At 35.7% G+C, this 22,954-nt stretch overlaps 1 long non-coding RNA gene across 14 annotated transcripts in view; it reads left to right on the top strand.

Annotated features, from left to right (window-relative positions):
- Nucleotides 1-22,954, top strand: part of LOC102159861 (sister chromatid cohesion protein PDS5 homolog A) — a 145,383-nt gene that overhangs the window by 34,677 nt on the left and 87,752 nt on the right. For all 14 annotated transcript variants that reach the window (XR_002346613.2, XR_002346609.2, XR_002346612.2 and 11 more), the window contains exons 3-8: nt 9,914-10,117; nt 11,234-11,320; nt 11,847-11,944; nt 16,182-16,308; nt 19,481-19,561; nt 21,906-22,046. This is a non-coding gene — a long non-coding RNA (sister chromatid cohesion protein PDS5 homolog A). The remainder of the gene's footprint in view (nt 1-9,913; nt 10,118-11,233; nt 11,321-11,846; nt 11,945-16,181; nt 16,309-19,480; nt 19,562-21,905; nt 22,047-22,954) is intronic.

Raw genomic sequence — 22,954 nt, 5'->3', positions numbered from 1 at the left:
TATTAAGCAGCCACGTGCTCCCATCTTAATTCTCTACCATAGTCTTCACCGAAATACATTAGGAGAAAATTAGGCTTTGTGAGTTGACCTGGAAGCATAACCACATATAGTAACTATAGCACTATAACATTGTATAGTTTCTGTAGTACACTCTCTCTATGTATGTATTTTATCTTTCTTTGGTCATTTGGGATAACTACTCATCCTATTACGTTACTCTATATGTAAGTATAGATTAAGAATGGTAAGAGGTAGGTAAGAGTAAATAGCCACACTGCCTGAGTTTGAGTTCTTAGGATGCCCTGGAGTAGGTTCCTTACCTTCAGTTTCATCTATTAAATGAGGATGTTAGTAATAATGCATCCCACAGGAATCATTAGATGGTTAATAATACCTTTAAATTACTCAAAATATGCCCCGTACGTAGCAAAACTCAGTAATGGCTATTATTACTATTTCAAATATTTTGTCTATTAAAATATGTTTTCTGAATTGAGAATTTTCTCTATTATATGAAGGTCAAACTGTAGAATAATTAATTGGTTTGTTCCATGTTGCTGACACTGTTTGTCCTTTTACCTCACAAGTACCCCAAAATTAGAAAACATCTATGGTTTTGTTAAAACCAGAAATCAAAACCTCTGAAGCCTCAGTGCAAGTGTCAGGCTATCAGGCTTTAAGGCTAATATTTTAGGACCTTATGAATTTGCCTTAAAGCTAAAAATAGTTTCATGATGACTTTCTGTTGCAGTTAGTATCCATGTTATTTTTAGAACCCTAGTATACAGGTTATTTTTAGAATTCTAGTAGGACTGGCTTATTTTGAAGGTTGAAATAAATGGAGTAAAACATTTGTTGTAATTTAGAAACTTTCAGAAATTGAAGTGTAGTTTTGTAGTTTATGCTTGTAAAATGGTTTGGGCTGATAGAATGGGTCTTTATAATTTGGTTTAGCTTTCAGGAAAAGATATTGTGAAATTTGTAACATCTAATTTTTCTATAGCATACAATTTATTTAGGAAATAATAACCTTGTCTCATTAAAGAATACTTTGATTAAATATATATTTTCAAATAGTCTCTTGGTTTATTAGAAAAATAGGTTATCAAATTATTCCCATAAAGTAACTGAATTTGTTAAAATTGAAATAGCTGTATTGATGCTCTATTATTGTTTGTTTTTTCGGATTTGACATATAGTAGAAATAATACATTTGTTTTCCTCTTATTTCACTTAGCTTAATGATCTCTAAGTCCATTCATATTGTTGCAAATGGCAATATTGCATTCTTATGGCTGAATAATATTCCATTATACATACACTCTATCTCTCCCTTCTCTCTCTTTCTCCATTTTTCCCCCTATTCATCCATCCACTGGACATTTAGGTTGTTTTCATTTCTTGCCTGTTGCCAGTAAAGTTGCAGTGAACATGGGGGCGCCTATATCTTTTTGTGTTACAGTGTTATTGTTTCCTTCAAGTAAATATCCAGAATTGAAATTGAAGCCATTGTAGTCGCATCTTTAATAGCAGCAACTCCTGTTAGTTCTATTTTTAATTCTTTTTTTTATCTTAGTATTAGCCCTTATTCTTTTTTTTTTTTTTTGCCATTTCTTGGGCTGCTCCTTCGGCATTTGGAGGTTCCCAGGCTAGGGGTCGAATCGGAGCTGTAGCCACTGGCCTGCGCCAGAGCCACAGCAATGTGGGATCTGAGCCGTGTCTGCGTCCTACACCACAGCTCACTGCAACACCGAATCCTTAACCCACTGAGCAAGGCCAGGGATCAAACCTGCAACCTCATGGTTCCTAGTCGGATTCGTTAACCACTGAGCCATGACGGGAGCTCCCTAGCACTTATTCTTGAAGTGTGTATTGATGGCATAGCTATTGATAAATTAGAACTTTAGAGAGATTTCTTTTTTTATCAAAGTGTAGTTAATTTACTATGTTGCGTTAGATTCAAGTATACACCAAAATGATTCAGTTGTACATATGTATAAGAATATATATATTGCTTTTCAGATTCTTTTCCATTAGAAGTTACTACACAATATTAAGTATATTGTCTGTGCTATACAGTAGGCCCTTGTTGTTTATAATATATATATTATATATATGTTACATATATATTATATGTATATATATACACACACATGCACACTTTTTCAGGTTCTTTTTTTTTGGCTGCACCCACGTCATGTGGAAGTTCCCAGGCCAGGAATCTTAACTGATGCTATAGCTGCAGTAACACCAGATCCTTAACCTGATGCCCCACAGGGGAACTTACTGACCTTTTTTTAGGTTCTTTTCCAATATAGGTTATTGCAAGATAGTGAGTATAGTTCCCTGTGCTATACAGTAGGTCCTTGTTTACATTTTATAGTAGTGTATGTATGTTAATTCCAAACTCCTAATTTATCTTCCCCCAACACTTTCCCTCTATCCCCTTGGGTAACCGTATGTTTGTTTTCTATGTCTGTGAGTATATTTGTAAATAAGTTCATTCGTATCATTTTTTTAGGTTCCACATATAAGTGAGATCATATGATATTTGTCTGTGTTCTCTGACTTATTTCACTAAAGATGATAATCTCTAGGTCCATCCATGTTGCTGCAAATGGAATTACTTCATTCTTTTTTTGGTTGAGTAATATTCCGTTGTATGTATGTATGCCATAGCTTCATCCATTTGTATGTCAGTGGACACTTAGGTTGCGTCCATGTGTTGGCTATTATAAACAGTGCTGCTATAAACCCTGGGGTGCATGCCATAGTGACTGCACCAATTTACATTCCCACCAACAGTGTAGGAGGATTCAGTCCCTGTTTGGGGAACTTAGACATGCCATGGGTGCAGCCAAAAATAAAGTAAAAGAAAGAATTTGGATTTCCTGGTGTGGTACAGCAGGATCGACAGCGTTTGAGAAGCATTGGGAGGCAGGTTCGATTCCTTGCTCAGCAAAGTGGGTTAAGGATCTAGCATTGCCACAGCTGCAGCTTAGGTTGCAACTGAAGCTCAGATTTGATCCCTAGTCCAGGAACTCCATATGCCGTGGGGCAGCCAAAAAAAGAAAAAGGAAAGAAAGAAGTAGAAAGAAGGATATAGTAAAGAATCACAATCAATCAAATAGAAAATGAACAAATAGAAAACCAAAGATACCAAAAGTTGGTTCTTTTTTAAAAAATAGTAAAATTGGCAAAACCCTTTGTGAGATCAGGTTTCTCAACCTTGGCTCTATTGATTCTTTCAGCCTGATCATTGTTGTGGGGAGCTGTCCCATATGTGGTATGATGCTTAGGTACATCCCTCTACCTCCTAGATGCCAGTATAACCCTTTCTCCCAGTTGTGACAACTAAAAATGTTTCCAGACATTGGCAGATATCCCCTGGAGTTGGGTGAGAAATTCATTCTTGCGTGAGGCCACTACATTAGAGCAATGGGGGAAAAAAAAGAGTTCCTGTTGTGGCTCAGTGGGTTAAGAACCCAACTAGTCTCTATGAGGGCTTGGGTTCAATTCCTTGCCTCGCTCAGTAGGTTAAAGAATCTGGCATTGCCGAGAGCTGCTGTGTAGGTTGCAGACATGGCTTGAATCTGGCGTGGCTGTGGCATAGGCCAGCAGCTGCAGCTCTGATTAGACCCCTAGCCTGGAAAATTCCATGTGCCATAGGTGCAGCTTAAAAAGAATAAAGACAAAAATTAATAAGATTAGTGAAGAGAGATCTCAGTGTAGATTTTTATAGACATGGAAGGATAATAAAGGCATATTCTAAGCAAGTTTATGCCAGTCAGTAGGCTAAATGAAATTTTAATTTTTTTTACAGAATGAAATACATACATTTAAACACAATTGCATTCACACAGATTATTATATCATGGATCTTAAGAAACAGATTAAGTGACTCCCTCTGGAGAAGTGGAATGGAAAATATGCTGAGACAAATAGGAAATTTATTCTATACTTTATCCCATTTTGTATGGCTTTCATCCTTATTATTTAGTATTATCTATTACATTTCAATTTTTCTTTAACAATTAGCATTATATTAAAATTGTCATATTATGCAACTAAAATTTATAAAGAAGAAAGCCTAATATACCATTAAGTATTTTATATGGCATAATAAAAAGAATAACTTAAGTGGTAAGAATAACAAAAATAATACACCCTCTGAAAATAAGTAAAGTATAAAATGCATAAATTGGTTAAAAAACAGTGTAACTATATAAATATGTCCTCACAATTTGTTACATCTTATTGATTCTTCAATATAGGCATTAAGCCATTCTAGGAGATGTGATAAACAAGACATTATAGACCTTACATTGTACCATGGAGAAAAATGGTTATTAATAATACAATTGTAGAACTGTATTATTTAATTGTACAGTTGCATTATTTAATTATAATTATCATAAATTCTTTGATGGAGAAGAAATCAGAATCAGATCTAAGAGGACTTCAGCATTCCAAGAATGATGTCAAATGACCGCCTTCATGGTGGATTAGGCACTTATTTACTATGAGATATGTTTCTCCTCCCGAGATTCCTTGTTTGTGTATCCATTGTAGATTTTTGGTTTGCAGTTATTCTGAGGTTTTGATATAAGAGTCTATATGTATATGAGATTGTTTTAAGTTGTTGTTCTCTTAATTGCAAGTACATCTCCAGTGTCCAGCCTTTGTACCCACCTCTTCTCATGATTTCCGATTTTGGTGGTATAATTGTGCATGGATGATTTCGTATCTTTACTGTATATATACCTTTACTGGTGAGCCTTGTCATTTGTGGAATTTTTGTTTCCTGTTGCTGTCTTTTCTTTTCTTTTTTTTTTTTGCTATTTCTTTGGGCCGCTTCCTGCGGCATATGGAGGTTCCCAGTCTAGGGGTCGAATCGGAGCTGTAGCTCCCGGCCTACGCCAGAGCCACAGCAACACAGGATCTGAGCCGCGTCTGCAACCTACACCACAGCTCACAGCAACAACGGATCCTTAACCCACTGAGCAAGGGCAGGGACCGAACCCGCAACCTCATGGTTCCTAGTCGGATTCCTTAACCACTGCGCCACGACGGGAACTCCTGTCTTTTCTTTTCTGCCTAGAGAAGTTCCTTTAGTATTTGTTGTAAGGCTGGTTTAGTGTTGCTGAATTGTCTCTACTTTTGCTTACCTGTGAAGGTTTTGATTTCTCCTTCAAATCTGAATGAGAGCCTTGCTGGATAAAGTAATCTTGGCTTGAAGTTTTTTCCTTTCATCACGTTAAGTATATCATGCCACTCCCTTCTGGCCTGCAGAGTTTCTGCTGAAAAATCTGCTGATAACCTTATTGGGGTTCCCTTGTATGTTACTTGTTTCTTTTCCCTAGCTGCTTTCAAGATTTTCTCTTTGTCTTTAATTTTGATCAGTTTGATTAATATGTGTCTTGGAGTGTTCCTCCTTGGGTTTATTTTATATGGTACTTGTGCTTCCTGGATTTGAGTGAGTGGTTCCTTTCCCATGTGAGGGAAGTTTTTGGCTATTATCTCTTGGAATATTTTTTCTGTCCCCTTCTCTCTCTCTTCTCCTTCTGGCAGCTCTATAATACAGGTGTTGGTGCGTTTAACGTCCTCAACAGAGTTCTCTGAGACTCTCTTCATTTGTTTTCAATCTTTTTTCTCTTTTCTGTTCACCATCCGTAATTTCCACTAATCTTGCTTATTCGTTCTTCTGCCTCCTGTATTCTGCTGATAGCTGCTTCTAGTGAGTTTTTTATTTCAGTTATTGTATTTTGCATCTCTTCTTGTTTAAGTTTTAAATCTTGTATCTCTTTGGTCATTGTTTCCTGTAAGTTATCCATCTTTGCCTCCAGTTTATTTCCAATGTCTTGCATCATCTTCAGCATCAACAATCTAAAGTTTTTCTCCTGGATGCTGAGAATCTCCTCATTGCTTAGCTGATTTTCTGGGGTTTTTCCTTTCTCCCTCGTCTGGGTTATAGTTCTCTGTCTTTTCATTTTTATAGGTTTTTGGTGTGGTGACCTTTTTACAGATAAAAGAGAGTTGTAGCCTCTCTTACTTCTGGTGTCTGCCCCCCCTGTGGCTGAAGTTGGTATGGGGCTTGGTGTAGGCTTCCTGATGGGAGGGGCTGATGGCTGCCCACTGGTAGGTGGAGCTGATTCTAATCCCTCTGGTGGGTGGGGCTTAGTCTCTGGATGGAATTAGAGGCGGCTGTGTGCCTGAGGGGTCTTTAGGCAGCCTGTTTACTGAGGGGCGGGGCTGTGATCCCACCGGATTGTTGTTTGCCCTGGGGCTTCTCAGCACTGACTGATGGGTGGGGCCAGATTTTCCCAAAATGGCCCCCTCCAGAGAAAAGCAGCTGCTGAATATTCCCAAGAGCTTTGCCTTCAATGTCCTTCCCTCACAACAAGCCACATTCACCCCTGTTTTCCCAGGATGTCCTCCAAGAACTGCAGTCAGGTCTGACCCAGATTCCGATGGAGACCTCACTCTGCCCTGGGACCCAGTGCACATGAACGTCTGTGTGTGCCTTTTAAGAATGGGGTCTCCTTTTCCCCCAGTCCCGTGGAGCTCCTGCACACAAGCCCCACTGGCCTTCAATGACAGATGCTCCAGGGGCTCTTTCTCCCAGTGCCAGGTCCCCACACGTGGGAGTTTGATGTGAGGCTCAGAACTCTCACTCCTGTAGGTGAGTCTCTGTGAACCAGTTAGTTCTCAGTCTGTGGAGATTCCCACCCAGGTGGTATGGGGTTGTTTATATGGCGAAATCGCCCCTTGTACCTCTTGATGTGGCCTCCTCTTTTTCTTCTGGAGTAGGGTATCTTTTTTAAGATTTCCGGTCCATTTGGTTGCTCAGTCTTTAGTTGTGAATTTTGTTGTTTTTAGGAGAGAACTTGAGCTCCAGTACTTCTATTCTGCCATCTTAATCCTGTCTCTCAGTCAGTATGCTAAACGAAACAGATGTATATCTGGAAAAAATTCAAATTAGCAAGATTGACTTAAGATGAAATAGAAAACCTGATAGCCTTATACTAATTTTTTATTTTTTCTTTGTAGGGCCGCACTCATGGCACGTGGAAGTTCCAGGCTAGGGGGTCTAATCAGAGCTACCTGCCTATGCCACAGCAACACCAGATCCTTAACCCACTGAGCAAGGCCAGGGATTGAACCTGCATCCTCATGGATCCTAGTTGGTTTTGGTAATTGCTGAGCCATTAAAGGAACTCCCGCCTTATACTAATTTTAGAAAGTAGATTTGTACCTAAAAACTTCCCCGCAAATACCCAGATGACTTTATTGATGAAGTCTGTTAAACCCTTAATGAAAAAAATCATACTATTCCTACACAAACTCAGATAACAGAAAGACTGAACACTTCCAGTCCACTTAATAAAGCCAATATTATCTTGATACGAAAACAAAACATACAAGAAATCTACAGACCAAGAGCCTTAATGAACAATAAAATATTAGCAAAGCAGATCTAGATAAACAAAAACAAACCAAAAATAGAAGGAAAAAAAAATACACACATACAACACAGTGACCTGCAATGACCACCATGTCCAGTTATTCCAGGAGTACAAATTTGGTTTAATATTTGAAAATCAATTTATTTCAACATATTAAGACTAGCATAAATCAGGAAAATCATGTTGTCATCCCAATAAATATAGAAAAGATATCTGACATATTCATTGTAAAAAATTTTTAATTTAATGGTATTTTCTTTGGTATGGTTGAGGAGTATGTGCTCTAAAATCTTCATTAACATTTTGAAGACTCTGGATTTTAATGATGTTCAGTTTATTGGATATTTTCTTCATAATTTTTTCTACCTATTTAAAAAAACTGAGTACAAAATAAGTAGGGAAACAGCTTTCAGAATAATTTGTCCACCGACAAGATGGCCGTGCTGACTTTTTTTTCCTTTTTTAAATTTTATCAAGGTATAGTTAATTTACAGTGTTGTGATAATTTCTGCTTTACAACAAAGTGATTTAATTATACACACACACACACAGCTATTCTAAGTTCTTTTCCCATATAGATTATTGTGCTGACATTTTTCCTTTGAAATATTTCTGACAATTTGCAAATTGTTGACTTCAGAACCACATAGACATATTTTGCTTATCTTACAACAGCTTGAATTTTTTGGAGTTGCTGAAATTCTCAGGTTAGATGATTTCACTTAAAAATTTATTGTGTCCTGATCAACCGAATGATTTCACAATACCTGATCTATATTCTCACCAAGCGATAATTAGCTGAAGCCACCTCTGTCTTTGGGTGGGGCACAGTGTTCTCCATTTCTTCCCAATCGTTATTTCCATGACCCTCCCCTAGAGTTGTAACCCCTGCTGTAGACCTCTGTTTAAAAATTCTAAATTAATTTCTAGGAAACAAATTATAAATTGTCTAGAACTGATGACCTTTTTTGCCAGAATAATAGAGACATATGGGTCATATTTTTAAATGTGTATAATACATATTAGCCAAGTAGATGTTAAAAAGGCACTTCATGATTTTTTTTTTTTCTTTTTATGGCTACCCCTGTGGCATATGGAAGTTCCTGGGCTAGGGGTTGAATCAGAACTGCACCTGCAGGCCTATGCCACAGCCATGGCAAAGCCGGATCCTAACTGCATCTGCAACCTATGCCACAGCTTGTGACAATGCCAGATCCTTAACCCACTGAGTGAGACCAGGGATCAAACCTGCATCATCACAGGACACTATGTCAGGTTTTTAACCCTCTGAGCCGCAATGGGAACTCCATTTCATGAGTTTTAATTTTCTTTAAAAAAAAAAAAATGGGAGTTCCCGTCGTGGCGCAGTGGTTAACGAATCCGACTAGGAACCATGAGGTTGCGGGTTCGATCCCTGGCCTTGCTCAGTGGGTTAAGGATCCGTCGTTGCTGTGAGCTGTGGTGTAGGTTGCAGACACAGCTCTGATCCCGAGTTGCTGTGGCTGTGGTGTAGGCCGGTGGCTGCAGCTCCGATTCGACCCCTAGCCTGGGAACCTCCATATGCCGCGGGAGCGGCCCAAGAAATAGCTAAAAAGACAAAAAAAAAAAAAAAAAAAAAAAATGTTTGCCGGAGTTCCCCTCGTGGCTCAGCAAAAACGAATCTGACTCGTATCCATGAGAACGCAGGTTGGATCCCTGGCCTTGCTTGGTGGGTTAATGATCCAGTGTTGTTGCAAGTTGTGGTGCAGTTCGCAAGTTGTGGTGTAGTTCGCAGGCACAGCTCCAATCTGGCATTTCTGTGGCTGTTGCATAGGCCAGCAGCTGTAGCTCTGATTAGACCACTAGTCTGGAAACTTCCATATACAATGGGTGCAAACCCCCCCCCCCGAAGGAACATAATTGATGATGTTGCAAGCTATCAAATGATTTGGTTATGCAGTGAAGCTACTAATTTTTTACCTGGGCTAGACGTAAAATAATAAGAGTATTAAGTTCTTCGTAAGTGCAGATAATGCATTATGAATAATCCAGAAGTTGATACCTGCCAATGCTTGTGATCTTTGCTCAGATTCTTAAATGAAGATTTATAAAAATTCATTGTGAATCCTGATAGCAACTGATTGCTTATTTGTGCTGGTAATGGAAATTATTAAATAAATAAATAAAATTAGCATATCCGGAGTTCCCATTGTGGCTCAGTGGTTTAAGAACCAACCATAGTGTGCATGAGGATGTAGGATCGATCCTGGCCTTGCTCAGTGGGTTAAGGTTTTGGCTTTGTTGTGGCTGTGGTGTAGGCCAGCAGCTGCAGCTCTGATTCGATCCCTAGCCCCATATGCCTCAGGTGCAGCCCTAAAAAGACAAAGGCAAAAATATGTCTATATATATATAAACTGGTTTCTGAATCTCAGGAGTTGATTATATTTTTCTTATGTACATTTTTGCAGATGGTAGTAAAAACTTTTATGGATATGGATCAGGACTCAGAAGATGAAAAACAGCAGTATCTCCCATTAGCCTTGCATCTAGCGTCTGAATTTTTTCTCAGGAATCCCAATAAAGATGTGCGTCTCCTTGTAGCATGTTGTTTGGCTGACATCTTTCGAATCTATGCCCCAGAAGCTCCATATACTTCCCATGATAAACTTAAGGTAAATACAATTTTATGAAATTGGTTTACTTTTATAGTTTAGCTTATCACCCTTAGGAACCTAGGTTTCATTTTAATCATCTCGTCATAAAATGAAGTAATTATTCGTTCAGTTAGTATTCCTTTGGGTATCCACCAAAATGACTGGTATTTTAAAAAGACATTAAAAGGTACAGATCAAAATTAGTCCTTATCCACTCATATCTAACCTTCAGGATAACCCATCTCAAAGCCCAAATGGCTAAATTGAAGGGATGGTGGATGAATTTTTTTTAAACAACTGTATAACAGAGTTTACACATTCAGATGACTATTTCCCCTACAAGATATTTTACCTTCCAAAAAAAAAAAAAAACAAAACTGTGTTCATCTTGATGGTTCTGCCTTTTCTTTTTTTTTTTTTTTTTTAATGTTTAAGGAACTCCTCTTTTGAGCTGGTCTCTTGAGCTGACTTTGTTTTGAATACTTTTGTTCTTGACAAATTTTAATCCTTTGGACTGCTTTCTTTTACATAGCACCTAAATCAGTTTATTCCATATCGATACTATTTGGGGTTAAAACTTCTAAAGGGAGATATTAAGAAATGGAGCACTATTGTGAAAAGTACAATCCTTGAGCAGTCTATTATTGCTTTTTTTTTCCCACACAATTTTGTAGTCACGTATCAAATTCAAAACTAGGTACTGAAAATTACTATTTACATGTAGGAAATTGTGATGGAAGACTCATTCTTCATATCCAGATCCTTGCATTGGAGATAATTGCCGTGATGTAAGATGAACATAGTGAATAAAGTATAGGTTGTGTACTAGCAGAAAAGGCAGCAAGATATAGAACATATGGTTCTCTCAAAATGAGAAGCCTAAAGATTTGTGGCAGTAATAGTCTTTATTTTTGCTTCTAAAGAATGCAGATTTAAATGACTTGCTCTTTTCTAGATATTTTGAATAGTAATAGTGGCTATTCAAATGAATACTAACTGAAATACTAATATTTTGTTAAAAGAATTTTCTTTTATTGTTGTTTATAGTGGAGCATATATATATACAGACTGTTAGTGTATTGTGAAAGGCTAAGTATTTGTTTCTAAACTAATACAGTCTTTTTTTTTATACAGGACATATTTTTGTTTATTACCCGACAATTAAAAGGTTTGGAGGATACAAAGAGCCCTCAGTTTAATAGATACTTTTATTTATTAGAGGTAAAAATATTTTATTTAATAAACATCACACTGTTTCATGTAGTAGAAAATTCTTTATAGTGACTTTATAGTGTAAAATGAATCTTTTTGTTTGTTTTATACAAAGCCCACTTAAGAAAATGTCATTTACAGTCTTGTTTTTGCTCCTCATCTCCTGAAAAGATCCAGCATATTCCACTGGTAAAACTATTGTATTATTTGAAACTTTGTTTTCATCTTTCATTTTTGGTCTTTTCTAATAATCCCCAAAGAGATTAAGTGGAATTAATTTTCATTGGTCCTTATATTTTATATGTGTATATGTCTTACCAACTTCTGACAGGTTAGTATTTTTTCTTTAGAGAAGGTTAATGCCTTTTTAAAGGTCAGAATTCATGATTACTTAAACAATTGTAATTTTATATGCTGGGGCTTTATGAGCTTTAATATAAATTTATAATTTAAAAATTAAATTGTATTAATGAGTTTGCTTTTGTGTAACTATCCTATGTATGTGTAAATAATTTTATTTATTTATTTATTTAAGAATTTAGCTTGGGTTAAATCATATAACATCTGCTTTGAATTGGAAGATTGCAATGAAATTTTTATTCAGCTTTTTAGGACTCTCTTCTCAGTGATCAAGTAAGTTTTTTATTAAGCATTTGTTTGTCTCTTTTTCTTGCTGTGCATATTCAAACATCATGTACTATGCATGTACACCAAGATCTTTAAGTTAAAAGAAAATGTTTTCCTTAGAAGACTTAAGAAGGAAAATAAAAATTCTGTTGTCTGAAAGCTGTCTTTGACCTTATACTGCCTTTTTAAATTATGGTATCAGTTGTATAGCATGACTCTTGTAAAGCAAATTATATGAGACCTTATATAATGAAGTACCAAATTATAAGGTGGAAATTATAGGTATCATAAGTATATTAGTGAGTACTGAGAGGCGTAATAATAGTTCAGTGATTTAAGCACACAGACTTTGATATCTTCTTGTTGTAGAGCTTAAAAAAAAAATGTAAGCATCGCTCTTTCCTTATAGAAATAGGGAAATTCATGTACAGAGGCTGGGTGTGGTGGCTTGCCCAAGGAAAAATTGCTGAACAGGAGAGCCCAGAAAGATTTCAGTCCAGTGTTTTATTCTGTGTGTGTGTGCACACGCACACACGCGCACTTGTGTGTAGTAAATCAAGCATTGTTATGAAATGTATTCTGTAGCATTAAAATATATAGAGACATATATATTTTGTTTTCTAAAAGCTAAATTAAAAAACTAAAAAACAAATGAAATTTACTTAAGTAATATACTTTATTTCACTATATCCAAAAGCATTATTATTTCAACATTTGGCTGTATCCAGACTTAATGTTCAGTAGTCAAATTGCTGTTGGATGATGGCTTCCATATTGGACAGCATATTTCTAGAGATTTTTTTTTTTAAGGGCCACACCCACGGCATATGGAGTTTCCCAGGCTAGTGGTCAAATAAGGGGTACAGCTGCCGGCCTAGCAATGCCAGATCTGAGCCATGTCTGCTGCCTATACTACAGGTCATAGCAACGCCGGATCCTTAACCCACCGAGCAAGGCCAGGGATTGAACCCACAACCTTGTGGTTACTAGTCGGATTCATTTCTGCTGTGCCACAATGGGAACTCCTCTACATTTTTTATGAATGCTGTATCATGTTTTTCTTTTCCTTAGATAGAATAGTAGGAATAGAACTTAACCTAGAATAGACCAACCTGGTCTAATGATAGAAACTTATAAAGAGATTAAATGACAAAAGGCTTTCTTTGGCAACTAACTGAAGGCCCTTAAATAAATGATAAAATATATAAACTTTACTTTTGTGTTAGTTAGCTTTTGCTGCATAACAAGATAGCCTATAACTTAGTAGTTTAAAACAACTGCCATTTTATTTAGCTTGTGATTCTGCTTGGCAGTTCTTTTTGTCTGGGCTGGACATGTTCCTGTATGTGTAGTCAGTTAGCAGGACATCTGGCAGTTGGCCAGATGATAATAGGACATCTGGGTCTTTGTCACTCTAATCATCCATCAGGCTAGCCCAGGCCTCTTCAAATGCTGACTGGGTTTCAGATGTGGCAAGAAAGGGAGAAAGGGCACACTGACACACACGAGCACTTCTTAAAACCTCTGCTCGTTCTTGTTTACCTGCATTTCATTGGCTAAGCAAGGCAAGTGGGTAAGCTCAGATTCAAATGAACTCCATATCTGTTGGGAGGAGCAACATTTTAAAGGCATCTGCATAAGAGATGAGAACACACTTTATGGAGATGGTTTGCATTCTGTCACATTTTTGCAACTTTTTTTAAATATTAAAATCACCAACAAAATGAAATAACAAACTCCCAAAATTGTCTTTCTGCTCATTTTGTTACCTTGACTTCTGCTTAAGTCCACTTCCGTCTCTGCAGTTAGACTTGTTTCCTTTATTACTTACACATATATATACCTTTCTTTGATGCTACTAATATTTTTATTTCCTGAATCTAAAGATCTAAGTTTATTGTTGACCTAATTATCTAATTAAAAGAATTCACAATGAGGTATCAACAAAGGACTTGCCTTTTGGAAGAGAGATTAATCGATTTGTATTTACTGACGCATTTAACATATATCTGGTGTTCTTTGCATATTTTCATATTCCCATCTAGTATTATTTGACTTTAGTCTGAAGGACTTTCTTTAACATTTCCTATAGTTCAGGTCTACTGCTGATAGAATTCTTTCAGTTTTTATTTCTGAAAAAGTCTTTATTCCACCTTCATTTTTGAAATCTATTTTCCTGGTATGAATTTTAGGTTAAAAGACTTTTTTTCCTTTTTTTTTTCCTCTTTCAGTACCTCAAAAGATGTTCCCCCATCGTTTTCTGGCTTGCATTGTTTCTAATGATAAGTTTTTGTCATTTTTTATCTTTTTTCGTCTGTATATAATGTATCCTCTTTTTCTCTACCTGCTTAAGATTTTCTCTGAATTACTGGTTTTAAACTATTCAATTATGATGTACCATAGTGAAGTTTCCTTTCTGTTTCTTGTTACTGGGGCATATAGAGCTTCTGATTACTCTCCAAATGCCCTGTGAATTATGAGATTTTCCACTTGAGCTGGAAAACATGCATATTGTAAGATTTGTGTGAATTCAGGGATTATTCCCTCTACTCCTTTCGGGTAGTGTCTTTCCTCTTGTGCATGTGCTGATTCCTTAGTACCTGAAGACTAAGGAAGTACCCTCTGTGAGCTTGCTTTCTGAGTAGCTCTCTTCCCTCTGGTATTCTGCCTTGAAAACCTCCCCAGACTCAGGAAAACCATTAGGCTCTGCTAGGATTTTATCTTTCCACACTGAAGCCTGGAAACTTTACCAAACAGGAAGAGTAAATTAGGAAAATTGTTCCCTTCTCTCAGCAGCGTGTATGTAGTGTTTAATATCTGAAAATTGTTGTTTCTTATATTTTGTCCAGTTTTTTAGTTGTTTCATGTAGGAAGGTAAATCCTGTCCCTATTATTGCAGCATGGCTGGAACTTGTGAAAATAATTTTTAAGTCTGTTTTTATTTCTCTTTCCTTCATTTCTCTCCTATCAAGTATTTATGGATCTGGGAGCTAAATACTGTCTTTTTTTTTTTTTTTTTTTTTTTGCATCAAGCTGAATATCTCTATTCTTTATCCACTGCCACACACATACCCCATTACATAATTGATCTTGCAGTCTTGGTCTTTAGTAAACAAGATATTTGAGAGAGGGTATGCAAAAGCAGTGTCTTTCTAAAAGTTGTACAAAACTCTGTATCTAAAGGTGTGACAATTTTTCCACCAACTTAAATTTTTCATCTTTTGATTTTGCCAAAAGTGCACATCAAGTGTATTATACATTATTTAAGGTTAATTTTTTAAATTATGTGTAAGAGATACATAAATGATAATAAAATCTTTTAATTCCAACTTCCCTGTCCGTAGCAGTACAACTAAGTTATATCAATTCTCTTGATTTGTCTTTGCAAATGTGATGTGTATTCTATATTCTAATAAATGTGAAAATAGATAAGTTTTTAGTTAAAATGCAGTCAGAGGGAAAGAAGTCTAGATGTTCTACTAGCTGATAACAATTTTGTAGGTAGTCTTTTTACGGAAGTTGTATCAGCAGTAGACATATTTATTGAGGGAGGCCTACAGTTGACTCTTCACTGGCTAAGGAAGCAAGACTGAAACTGAGCCTTGGCTTTATACCTCAGTTTTCATTTGTTTGTTTGAAATTCTTTGAGAGCTAGCAGGATGACATTTTCAGAACCTTCTAGTCATAAATTCTGGTAAGCATTTTGTGTCAGACTTTTGATTTTCAGTATTGTTGAACTTAAACTTTAGGTAGTAATGATATAAAGGAAAAATTACTTGTATTGACTCAGACTTTTTTGTGTGTTTTATATCATTTGGAGGAATAATTAAGATCAAAAAGGATGAAAAATTGTCTACCTTCATTATTTTGTACATTTTTTGTTTCCTTACTTAACATTTTATCATCTTTTAAAAGTAAGCAAAGATGTCCTTCTTTGAGGTTGACATTTTTGTTCAGTTGAATTTAATTCACTCTTTGAATCCTAATTGTTAGGACTTAACTCAGTTTAAAAACTTTTTGTTTTTGCAAAATACTTTGCAACAAAGCCTTAATAGCTTTTGTAACAGTCAATAGAGGGAGAAGGTAAATATAAGAGCAGCCAAAATTTCTTTGTTATTGGCATGGTTCCCTCAAGTGACAATCCTTTTATGTTTGGGATCATTGTTTTAAACTAGGAAGTTTAAATTTTCTTTTGTAAGCCTAATTTTTTCTTCTTTTTTATCTTTTTCTTTTTTTTTTTAAGCAATAGCCACAATAAGAAGGTACAAATGCACATGCTAGACTTGATGAGTTCTATCATCATGGAAGGTGATGGAGTTACTCAAGAATTATTGGACTCCATTCTTATTAACCTCATTCCTGCACATAAGGTCTGTATACTATGAAGAAAAGTTAATATATTTAATAGTAGTACTACAAGTATGAAAAAAAATAATTGTTTTTCAACATTTGCAATCACATGTAATCATTCTCACTGTCATTCTCCAGCCCCAGATAAAATACATCAGTCTTATAGCTATTGTTGTTTTTAGAAGACTATATTGATTAACATATTATATTGTGGGAGATTTTCATTCAGTTAAGTGCTGCTTGTTTTCTGGAAAACTAAAAATGTTTCAAATTGACAATATCTAATCTGGGAATTACAGGGGATTAGAGTGCTGTCTTGGTTAATTGCTTGTTTTGGAAAATGTATTTCCTCCTTTATAACATAGATTAGAACATAGGAATTTGGGTTTCTTCTTAAAACCCACGTCCCGCATTTTTCTTCTCGCACTTTGAGGAAAAGATTTGGGCAGAAGTGGGAACCTATGTGGTTAATGTTGAAGGGGAAAGGATGATTCAGAGCTGTATATTCCTCTCCATTTCTTTTCTCTGTTTCTCTCTGCTAGCTCCTCCTAAGAAACTGAAGGACTTTGCTCCCCAGCAGCTTCACCACCGGGGTGATCTTAGGCCTGTCCCACTACTGATATTTATTTACCCTCCTGTTCTTTTCCTCTAATTGTTTATCAGATATAAAATGAACATGTATACTTATTCACAATAAGATACAATCAATATAATTCTTCTCCTGTCTATACATTATTTGCATATTTTAAAATTCAAATGAGGAGTTCCCATTGTGGCACAGTGGAAATGAATCCAGCTAGTATCCATGAGGATGTGGGTTCTATCCCTGGCCTTGCTCAGTGGGTTGGGGATCTGGCATTGCCATGAGCTATGGTGTATGTCAGAGACACGGCTTGGATCCCACATTGCTCTGGCTGTGGCATAGGCTAGCAGCTGTAGCTCCAAATGGACCTCTAACCTGGGAACTTCTGTATGCTGTGGGTGTGGTCCTAAAAAGCTATATATATATATATATAATCAAATAAGTCTGTAATTAGTGAAAATTTCAAAAGTATAGCAGAAGAGGAGTATGTGTCAGGCAAAATATGAGGAAAAAACTTTATAAGGAATAGATAGTATATTTGGTGTTCATATTCTAGAGGTATGTTTAATGAGTAAGAAATATGCCTTTTCAGGAAATGGAAAGGTTGCTTTTATTTTTTCCTTCTATTATTATTTAGATATAAATGACATACAGCACTGAATAAATTTTAAGGTATACAGCATAATGATTTGACTTAAAGTACATTATGAAATGATTTATCACAGTGAGTTTAGTGAATATCTCTCATAGAAAAAATTTTTAAATAGAAAAAAAAATTTGCTGTGCATGAGGTAAATCTTAGGATTTACTCTCAATAAGTTTCATATATAACCTACAGCACTGCTAATTATATTTATCATATTGTCCATTACATTGATAGTACTTAATTTGTTTCATAACTGGAATTACCTTTTGACTGTCTTCATCCAACCCCCCAACTACAAATCTGATCTCTTTTTTAATGAGTTTGTTTATTTCAAAGTGTAATTGACCTATATAACACTGTGTTAGTTCCTGTTACACAGTATTTCTGTACATTTAAAAATGATCACCTAAGTCTAGTTATAGTATTATCAGCATAATAATGACTACTTAGTTAATGACTAAGTACATTTCATTTCATATTTGCAGGTGGAAGTTTGTATCTCTTAATCTCCCTTACCTATTTCTTTCCTCCAAGGTTGCCTTAATTTTGAGTTAATCTTACCCTCTTGCCAATGGAATAAAAACTGGAGCAAGTGTCAGAAAGCTACAGCTTGTAGACCAAATCTGGCCCACTGCCTGTTTATGTAAATAAAGTTTTATTTGAACACATCCATGCTCATTTGTTTTCATTTTGTCTGTGGCTTCTTTCCTGCTGCAACAGCCATAGTTGTGTAGTTGCCGCAGTGGCCATATGGATAATAAAGCCTAAAATATTTACCATCTGGCTCTTGGCATAAAAGTTTGCTGACTACTAACCTAGAGTATAGAGTATCCTTGCCTTTTTTGGGATAGGTGCAAGACGATGGTGAACAAATCTCAGTTTAGTCTGAAACTGCAAAGTGTAGATATGTTAATCAGTACTCCTTAAAACAAGAATTTCATTTTCAGTTAAGGTTTTAAAAATTAAATATATGTCTTTTCTTCCTTTTTTTTCTGGCTGTTTCTTTTTTTTTTAACGGTTTTTTTTTTCTGGTTTACAGTGTTCTGTGAATTTTCTACTGTACAGCAAGGTGACCCAATCACACACACACATATATATTCCCTTTTCTCATATTATCATGCTCCATCATAAGTGATACATGCCTTTTCTATAGTCTTCTTTGGACTTTTTTTTCCTCCTTTTTTCTTTCTTTACAGCTGCACCTACAGCATATGGAAGTTACCGGACTAGGGGTCAAATTGGAGCTGCAGCCACGGGCCAGTGCTACAGCCACAGCAACACTGAATATGAACCACATCTGCAACCTATACTGCACCTTGTGGCAACACCAGATCCTTAACCCTCTGAGTGAGACTAGAGATGAAACCCACATCCTCAAAGACATGATGTTGCGTTCTTAACCTGTTGAGCCGCAATGGGAACTCCTTCCTCAGACCTTTTGTTACCACACATTGCAAATCTTGAGGAATGAACATAGTATTTAGCATTTCAAAAATATAATTGATTAAGGATTTTATTTGAAAAACTTTCTAGGTCTACTCTTGCTTAGAATACATGTTGATTATACAGTGAAATACTGAAGGTAGTGGGTTAGAAAGGTGTGTTTGTGCGTGTGTGTCTCTGTATTTTTTTAGGATACATGGGTGTAATTGCCAGTTCCAATTGGTTAACAAAACCCAAAAGTCCTAGGTTGATTTTGAGTTTACTAAAACTAAACAACATAGGGTTGGGCGTTTGACTAATTATCTAATGTATTTTAGTTTTTGATTCATGGTTGTGCTGTTTACAACTGTTACATTTAGGACCACTTGTCTAGAGGATATTGGCTAGAACTTTGAATGGGCTTCGGTTCTATTTTTTTGCTTCATATTTTGTGGATTTGAAAACTTTGGTGCTGTAATGGTGTTATCTCATAAATTCACTAATTCATTTGTAACTTTGCGTATTTTTTATTGTGTTTCAGAACTTAAATAAACAGTCCTTCGACCTCGCAAAAGTCCTGTTGAAAAGGACAGTCCAGACTATTGAGGCATGCATTGCTAATGTATGTATTTTTGCCTATTTTATCCCATAATTCTGTAGTTCTTAATCCATTGTACTGTACCATTCACGTAAAGACTTGTTTAGCCTGTAAATGGTTTTATCTATTTAGAAGAAATATATAGAAGGACAGATATGTCTAAGTATGACCAAAGGGAGCATAACTTTGTAAGCTATTGACATCATTTTTAACTTGCATAAAATGAAGACTGTTAGTTAATAAAAACTTGTCTATAATTCCCAACATTTCTTCTGCTGCCTTTGTATTTATCTTTTTATCTCCTGGATATGCTGATCTCTTTCACTTCCGTCCATCATCTTTATCTGTGCCTCTTGGTGTCTGTATATTTTTCTTCTTCATGTCCATAGGCCATACTTCTAAACCTTTTTGTTTTTCCCTCTTAAGTACTTGTTACACAGTAAAAATATATATTTTTAACGCTACTGCAATATTTTCCCTTTACTAAAAAAAAAAATCAATAAAGTAATTTGGAAAAAAGGAAATACTTATAATTTTTTTTTTTTAAGGCTGCACTGTGGCATATGGAAATTCCCAGGCTGATTCCCAGGTTGAATCAGACCTGCAGTTGCCAGCCTACACTGGCAGCACCAGATCCTTAACCCACCCAGCAAGGCCAGGGATCAAACGCATATCCTCATGGAGATAACGTCAGGTCCTTAACTCACTGAGCCACAATGGAACTCCATCTACTACTTCAACAGTTGAACATTTCCTCATATTCATACCTATTTTTTCATATACTCTATATAAAATTTGGAATTGTCTTCATTTATATATATATATTTCCATGTTTTGACATTATTGTTTTATTTATGATATGAATGACTATAAATGTTTCTTTAAATTCACATATAATTTACCTGATCATTTCCCTATTGCATTGCATTTAGATTTTTTTCAATGTTTTCTTTTAGTAACTATCTTTGTGAATGTAGCATTTATCTATTGTTGAATTATTTTCTGCATAGAAAACCCCAAGTGAGGATACATTAATGTAAATAGTATGAATTATTAGTATTATTTATGTTACTAAATTAATGCTTAAACATGGTAAAAAAATTTTTCTTGAGGAGTACAACAGAGTATACATTGAAGATTATCTCTCTTCAGGAGTTCCCATTGTGGTTCAGCAGTTTAAGAAACCAACTGGTATCTATGAGGATGCAGGTTCAATCCCTGGCCTCGTTCAGTAGGTTAAGGATCCAGCATTGACATGAGGTGTAGTGTAGATTACAGATAAGGCTTGGATCCCCCGTGGCTGTGGCTGTGGTGTAGGCTGGCAACTGCAGCTTCTCTTTGACCCCTAGCCTAGGAACTTCCATATGCCGCAGCCCTAAAAACCAAAGAAAAAAAAGAAAAAGAAATAATTCATTTGATGATATTACCAAAAATATGTGCCCATATCAATTGGATACAGCTGCCTCTTTAGCATTTTTACATTTACTATTCTAAGCATATATGTGTTGGCAGAGTGGAAGTAACTTGTAATTTGTCTCTGTTTCTTCTTCCTAGAATTATTTGACATTATCAGCGTTTGCACCATTACCTTTTCCTTGTCTTTGTCCTCTGAGTCAAAATATTTTTTACTTTCTCAGTATTTTTTTTTTTTTTTTTTAAAGCTTAGCTGCCACCTTTTTTTTTTAATCTTTTTACTTTTTTAGGGCTGCAGCTGAGGCATATGGAAGTTCCCAGGCTAGGGGTCAAATTGGAGCTACAGCTGCTGGCCTACACCACAACCGTAGCAACTCAGGATCAGAGCCGTGTCTGAGACCCACACTATAGCTCACAGCAACACTAGATCCTTAACCCACTGAATGAGGCCAGGGCTTGAACCCACATCCTCATGGATACTAGTTGGGTTAGCCACTGAGCCATGAAGGGAACTCCCCTACCACCTTTAAGTGCTTTTTATTACTAAACTAATGGAGAAATTAGACCTAAATTAAAATCCAAAAGATTGAGACTTTTAAATTTTTCTCTGCTATAAGGAAATTTCTCTATAAAAATTCTCTATAATGAGTTGTTTAAATTGTTTTGTTTTAATGAAAATTAACATTCCTAAAATTGTCATTTTAATTTGAAAGAAGGCTAACAACTCAATTATTTTTTATCTTTTTCCTGAAATAGTCATAATTTGGTATTTGGAGGTTTATTTCTTCTGTTTGGGTAACTGTCTTTTCATGTATATTAGTTATTGAAACATCTGTTCTTTTTCATCCCCTTCACTTGTATATGGAATGCCTAGTTATATATTGTTTTAAAACATTTATAAAAAGCCTATTCAAGTTTTTTAATGGAATGAATATTCTGTTTTTAACTCCTGTAGTTTTTCAATCAAGTCCTGGTGCTGGGAAGATCGTCAGTAAGTGATTTGTCAGAACATGTATTTGATCTGATTCAGGAACTTTTTGCTATAGATCCTCATTTATTATTATCTGTCATGCCACAGCTTGAATTCAAACTGAAGGTAGGCCTGACTAATGTTTAAGCCCTTTAACATTTAAGAGAATAGTATGTATCACATTGTTTCTGTCTAACTGTGAAAGAATAAAATGTGAGTTCAGTTTATCTTATATTTAGTTGAGGTATACATTTTTTAATCATTTGAATAAAGCAGTGTCTTTCATCTCAGTGATAGGAGAATTGACATTACAAAATTATAACTTACCTAGTTGTTATATGTCTGATAATAGTGACACAAAAATAGATACTAAAAATGGTATTATCTCAGGAATTTATAATGCATGTTGGTATTAAGTGGTATGTATTATTATATAGATGGTTTTGGGTTTTTTTTGGGTTTTTTTTTTTTTTTTTGGTTTTTTTGGTTTTTCTTTTTACAGCCATACCCGTGGCATGTGGAAGATCCCAGACTGGGGGTCAAATCAGAGCTGCACCTACAGGTGTACACCACAGGCATGGCAATACCAGATCTGAGCCACATCAGAGACCTACACTGCACCTTGCAGCAATGCCAGATCTTTAACTCACTGAATGAGGCCCGGGATCAAACCTGCATCCTCAAGGAGACTATGTTGGGTTCCTAACCCACCGAGGCACAACGGGAACTCTTGAAAGGTTTTTTAATATCCAATATTTTATTTGATCCTTAAACACATTGTATTATAATTAGTACCAACATTAAAATTTTGACTTTTGAAATGAATTATTTTGCCCAGTTACCCAGTTAAAACATCTTTGGAGTTAGAACTCTGATTTCAGATCTTAAAATAGGTATAGATAGTTAAGAATTGAATTGTCCATATAGCAATGCTAATGCAAGTATTTGTTGTTTATGGTATAAAAGGCATTTTTTTACTAGGCTTCTAAGAGACTCTATTGTGTAAAAAATGTTTATATAGAGAAACAAGTTTT

The sequence above is a fragment of the Sus scrofa genome, chromosome 8 (assembly GCF_054392235.1).
Source record: "Sus scrofa isolate SSC_HxYL_T2T_F1_AM1 chromosome 8, Sscrofa_HxYL_maternal_Yorkshire_Landrace_v2.0, whole genome shotgun sequence".
NCBI lineage: Eukaryota > Metazoa > Chordata > Mammalia > Artiodactyla > Suidae > Sus > Sus scrofa.
Note: the sequence above shows the minus strand (reverse complement) of the source record. Positions and strands in the feature narration are given on the sequence as shown.